Here is a 6,000-nt window from a genome sequence, read left to right as displayed (position 1 = left end):
GCTAATATTGCTTCTGTAGCTTTGTGAGACTTTTTGAATTCAGATTATTGTTTTCAAGCTCTTGTTGATACTGTTGCAAGAAAGAGTAAGAAGCTTGCCAGTGATGCTAGCTGAGATAAAGGAGAAATTCCACAAAAGAGCTGAGAAAAGGACAATTTTTGTCCTGGTCCTAGATGGCAAGCCTATTAGATGAAAGAGACTGCTAACAGCTAGTCCTGGTCATTGCTATTTTTCTTCTTTTTAAAACAATGCAAATAAAACTTTTCACTCATAGACTAGCACACTAGCACATTGTAGAATGCAGAACTGGATGGTCAAGGTGGGAAGTCAGGAAAGTGACCTGGTAAAGCAGTGTGTGAGTCTGCCTCATTCTACGTTTGCTCCAACAACTAACTCTGGACTTTGTGATCACGGTTTCTTGTGCCATGACCCCTTCCAGCTCAACTGGGGGCTTTATCTTTTGCTGATAGGGTTTTCTTTGGCAGATGCTGGCTGGCCATCTCTATCACCCTGTATCACAATATATTTAGCAAAAACAACCCCAAAATCTCTTCCATCCTTGAGCGTACTTTGGATTTTTTGGTTCTGAATTCTCTTTTAAGGATTCTAGACATTTGCTCTTCATGCAAATTGTACAGTTGCTACCTGTTAAAGGTTGCTATTGACCGTCTCTTGGAAATTATGATGTTTGCTTCTGCTAGCTGGGTCACTGGGTGACATTCTTGGTGAAGTCTTGCTGTTCTCATTTCCCAGCATGTTAGTGTTTTACATGCTTCCCAGTTCATATGTCTTCAGGTGCAACGACATCAAGCCTAGGCAGTAATAATTGCGTTCTCCGCCCTTTTGTGAGTCTGAATTGGTAAGTGATGAATATGTTGCAATAACTATCAGCTAAATTATTTGCCGTTTGTCCAGCTCATTTAGCTTGATGCATTTGAAATTCTCTTTCAAATTAATTAACAAAAATGAGAACGGTAGCCATAAATATAGTAATGAAAATGCAGTTTACAGTGTTTTGCTGAGCTATTACTGTGAAACTCCACTTCAGAAGAACTGTTAATAGTAGCAGCTCGGTAATAATAATAAGTACCATTTTTGAACGATCTATACCAGCATAAGACCAAGGAAAACCAGGAATATCATGGTTCTAGCAAATCTCTCTCATTCTACAGTCTACTGCTGAGTCCTCCTCTGGATACTTTTTTCCAACAGGAGTATTTGTGCTATGTTAGAATAAGAGATTTGAGCCTTATTCTTACACTTTCATACTCAGATCAGTACTTCAAATCACATATAGTGCTTCTTACACCAGACTGCATTTCAGTACTAGAAGGACAATAACTGGGAGCCTTTCCTGCTGCAAGAATTTTTGCCTTCTTTACAGAGGCTCTTCCTGTACCAATGCAACATTAGAAGTAGCCATGTAATTGTAAGCATTCTTATATAATTGACGGTTTAACAGCATTTTCTACAGTCTCCTAGGAAAAAAGTCAAATACCTGCTACCTCTGCATCCCCTCTCCCCCCTTATTAACTATTCTGTTGAAGTTGTATGTGGGTGGATTTTTTGTTTTGTTTTGTTTTTAGAGTTGTTTTGGGGACAGGAGTGGTTTCTTTGGTTTCATTTATTTTATTTACTTATTGAATGATGAATTTGCAATACCTATGCGTTTTCTTTTTGATAGATTTATTTAGGCTTTTCCTAATCCCTTGCTGATCCTTGGGTTGAGGTGACCATCATCGCTGGGGCAGTCTCTGAAGGGACAAATAGAGGCTCTTGTAGTAGAAGCAAACTAGCAGGCTCTTTCAGTCTTTTGTCTTTCTGTAGGGGTGGTGTAGCTCTTTCTTCTTCTTCCCTCTTTGTTTTTCATTAAAAGGAAGCTGAGACCAGAGCTCATTTTCATGAGAATATGTAAAGGCAAGGGTAGCCTAATCTTAATAAAGCAGCCAATCATTAGTAAGGGTGTTGAAAGAAAAAGAGCTAGAGGAAGTTCATGGTGTTATATGTTTACTACTGATTCCACAAGGAGGATTTTTGTGATTTAGAAGAGAAAATGCAGCATACCCAATAGCAGGAAATCACAGTGTTCTCAAAGATTGGTATGGTCAAACGAAATGGCCACTTATTCTTTACAAATTACATTATGTGTATTAGACTGTCATTTTTTGATGGAACATGAATTTTTCAGCTTAAAACATGGCATCTGGTGCTTTCTCAAAGTGGTAGTTTCATTTTTTCTGCTACATTTGTCACTGTCACATCTTGGAAACAAGGGTATACAATGAGCTGTTGGTTTATATATCCTCTATTTAATTTAATTTAATATCTGAGAGATTTCTCATTATTAAAAAGAGATGTGGTGAAATATTTTTCTAGTTTCATTGCTGGGCAAATTGTTGTGCAAATGGCTTTGTGTGTGTGAAAATTACATTTGTATGTGAGGGCACAGTACACACCTGTGCATACTCTCTTCGAGGCAAAACTGTACTGAGAAGCACTTTGCATGCGGTTTGTGCATGGGGCTTTGAGTGTTAGCACGGAACCTGTCTGGGAGCGTGCAAGTTTTTAGGCATTTCTCTTCTGCTACCAGTATCCTTTCAGTGTTGCCGAATTCACCTGTAGTCACGTGCTCTTCAGCAAAGAGTGGATTTTGGTATGTTTTAATGAAGCTAGGAGATGATGTTGTCCCAAAGTGGGGTTGTTTACCCAGTATGCAGATGCCAATATACACACAGAGTAGAGGTGTTAGTTACTTAAATCATTTCTGCAGAGATGGGTGCTAGGTGGGAATCCGCAAAGCCAGCACACTGGCCTACAAACTCTTAGGAATATTTCTACAGTTCAAAACACAGGAATACATGCCCATAATGATAATTATTGGTTAGTACCTTATCTTAACAATTTCTATTGGTTAGTACAGTCCCTCACTTTCATTTAAAGTTATAAGGTCCTTTGATGTGCTCAGCTTCAGTACCATGGCAGGGTAGTCCGGTTCAGTCTCTAATTGAGTTGGTGGTCGCAATCCCCCACTGTCACCTTTGTTTTCCCCCCAATTACTGCAAATCTTTGTTGACTTCATGCTTTACCCAGCAGCTCTCTTGTTTTTGACCGGTTTTGGCACCTCCTGTAGAGGGATGTTCCGTTGTTATCAGCCTTCTGTTCGTCTTCAAGGTATATTCATTAGCATATTCATTATTGTTTATATCAATTGTCCAGTTTCACAGGGCCTTGTAACCTTTTTACAGCTCTTTGTTCTTACTTTGTGAGAGATTCTACCTTCTAAAATATTTTTTAAAAGTACATTCTACCTTCTTAAAATACATCGCTGATATTGTTTCTGATATGAAATTGCAAAAAGATGGAATTATCTGCCATGTATGCATTAGTTTCCAATCCCTCAATAATCTCCCAACAGATTCATACAGAAGCTGAATATTGGAGGAAAGCTTGTAGCATTCCATGTCTAAGAGTCCTGGAGAGGGAAATTAGTGTTGGCTGTGATAGCTCTTCCTTCTTGTTTATGTGAACCAGGAGTGTTGATAAGACAACAGTAAAGAAGTCTTTGCATCACACTTTCCCTTTGTTTCAATAAAAGCACCTTCCCCAGGAGGTTGATTCCACCATCTGTGGTGTTATACACGCTGACTCAGAGGGGTAATAGCAGAGCAGGAATGGGAACATGAGTGGTGTCTCTGCTAGACACAATGCTGTGGTGTTCCTGTGTGGGAAGAGTTACCAGAGACAGGTGTGCATCTAATAAAACTGCTTGTAATGATGTATGGAGCATCCTTATAGCTGACTTATGCTAGTATGCAAGGGTTAAGTTCTCAAGGGGGAATCCTTAGATGATGAAGACTGTTGGCAGTCATCCTTGTGTCAAAAGGAGATCAAAGAAAAAAGAAGTGCAGGAAATGTGCCTTTGTGCTTGGATAGGCTCTGTGAGCAGAGCAGCCCCTGAGGGGTTCTTGGAGCAGTGTATAGGTTTAGAGCATTCCTAAGGCTGTTCCTAGTAAAACAAGGATGGAAAGGAATATTAAGTAACCTCGAGGATCGAGGGAGCTCAAGGACAGCGTAAAGTCACTTTTGTCCTCTCCACTTAAACGTTATGTTGTGTGAAATCAAGTAATTGAAAAGAATTTTCTTTTTACTAAATTGAATTCTACCAGATCAATTCCACATTCATTGTAATAATTCAATCAAAACCTGGATCTGAAAATTATATTTCTTTCACTTTATTGCTGGCACACAATTTCTCTTTTGCTGCAAACGGTTGCACTGCCATGCTGTGGAAGCTGAAGGGTGGGGACACAGAGCTCCTGCCACAGGCCACAAAATGTAGAGGCATCCAGAAGCTTGTGGGTGATCTAGAGGGCAACTACCCCTAGTCTAGCAATTATGTCTCCCATTGCGCTTTCGCCTAATTTTACTGGTCCCTCTGGGCAGTTCACAGAGGGTATTTTTGGCATCTTAGCATAGGAGTTTGTTGAAAAGTAAATATCTGTCTCATGCGAAATTGATTTGGAAATCTTGTTTCATTTCTCATCATGATGAAGACTCAAAATCTTAACATTTTTCAGAAACCATATTGTTCCAAATATACGCTTTGACTTAATCAAAATGAGTCAGTCAGTATGGCAAAGAGTCTGTTTTGAAAGTATTAAAATATTTTCCTTCAGCTAGGTATTACACCATTTTGCTGCATTAATGTTACAAACTCTGGACTCAGAGCAGATTACAGAATAAAGAAGATATGTTTCAACCTTAACAAACTGCTATAATTGTTTCCATGTGTATATTTGGAAGATATTAGTATTTCCTATTAAGTAATGGAACTGGCATTTTCATATGAAAACATGCCATGAGAAAATAGTGACTGCTCAGCATTTTATGGTCATCAGCAGCTATGGATCAGTGAGGCTATGGATAGTCTTTCGAGGGAGCCCTTCTCTGCCACTTTCTAACTCTCTCTGTATCTACAGGCTTTATAACTTCCTTCACCTTTCCTTGTGACTAATTATGCCTGTCACATCTATATGTGTGAATTCACACATACATATCTCCTTTTAAGCTGCAATTGAAAAAACCTATAATGAGTGCACTTCTGAAGGAATAAAACAATTATATTTCTTCCTCTAAATTTATGCACAAGAGCACAACAGTTTTGAAGTGCTGTTCCCTTGGAAGGAAAAATGTATTTCCATCATGTAGTGTTTCTTGGTTCTTTGGAGCTCCTTGAAAACCTCTATTAAGAGTTGGACACATGTCCCTTAATTTTATTCATCTGAGTTCTACATCTAATATAAGCCTGTCATCCAAGCTATGCTCCCTCTGTGATGATGGCTCTTTGTCACTTGATTTTAAAACAGCTATCTTAGGGTGCAATTTCACATCCCTTTCCTCTAATGACAAAGCCAGCTTGAAAGGCTTGCACCCTTCCATCTCCCTCAAGCTTGTCACACTTCTGGTTTTGACAAAGTAACCCATTGTGTGGCCCTACTGTAAACTAAATTGAAAATATTGAAAGTTTAACCTAAAAAATTTAACTGATGAGAAAGGAAAATTTTCCTTAAGAATGGATAGTGGAAAAATGAAAAAGTGTTTTAAGATTTGAAAAGGGAATAAAAGGTTTCAAGAATTAAAAAATTGTTCACTTCTTGGTTCATTGCACACTTCTGATATTTTTTTCTTTTTTTTTTTTTTTATTCTTCTTTTTTCCACCACTGTTTTGGTCAGTTTTTACAAACCCCAAAAAGATCCATATTCCCTGTGAGAAAAACACAGTTATGCTTCTCTTAATTTATTTTAAATGTTTCTTTCCCCATTAATGTGTATGAAGGAGCAAGGGAAGAAAAGGTACCAGATTAAGAGTTCAGGATTTGGAATTTTGCTGTCTCCAACACAAATGTGATATAAGCAGCAAATGTGTTTTTTACATGCCATCACCCCAAGAACAGCCAACTTTCAGATGTGAGGCTGTAGCTCAGACCAATGAAATTCTAC

This window comes from Numenius arquata, chromosome 6 (genome assembly GCF_964106895.1).
Source record: "Numenius arquata chromosome 6, bNumArq3.hap1.1, whole genome shotgun sequence".
NCBI classification, from domain to species: Eukaryota; Metazoa; Chordata; class Aves; order Charadriiformes; family Scolopacidae; genus Numenius; species Numenius arquata.
Note: the sequence above shows the minus strand (reverse complement) of the source record.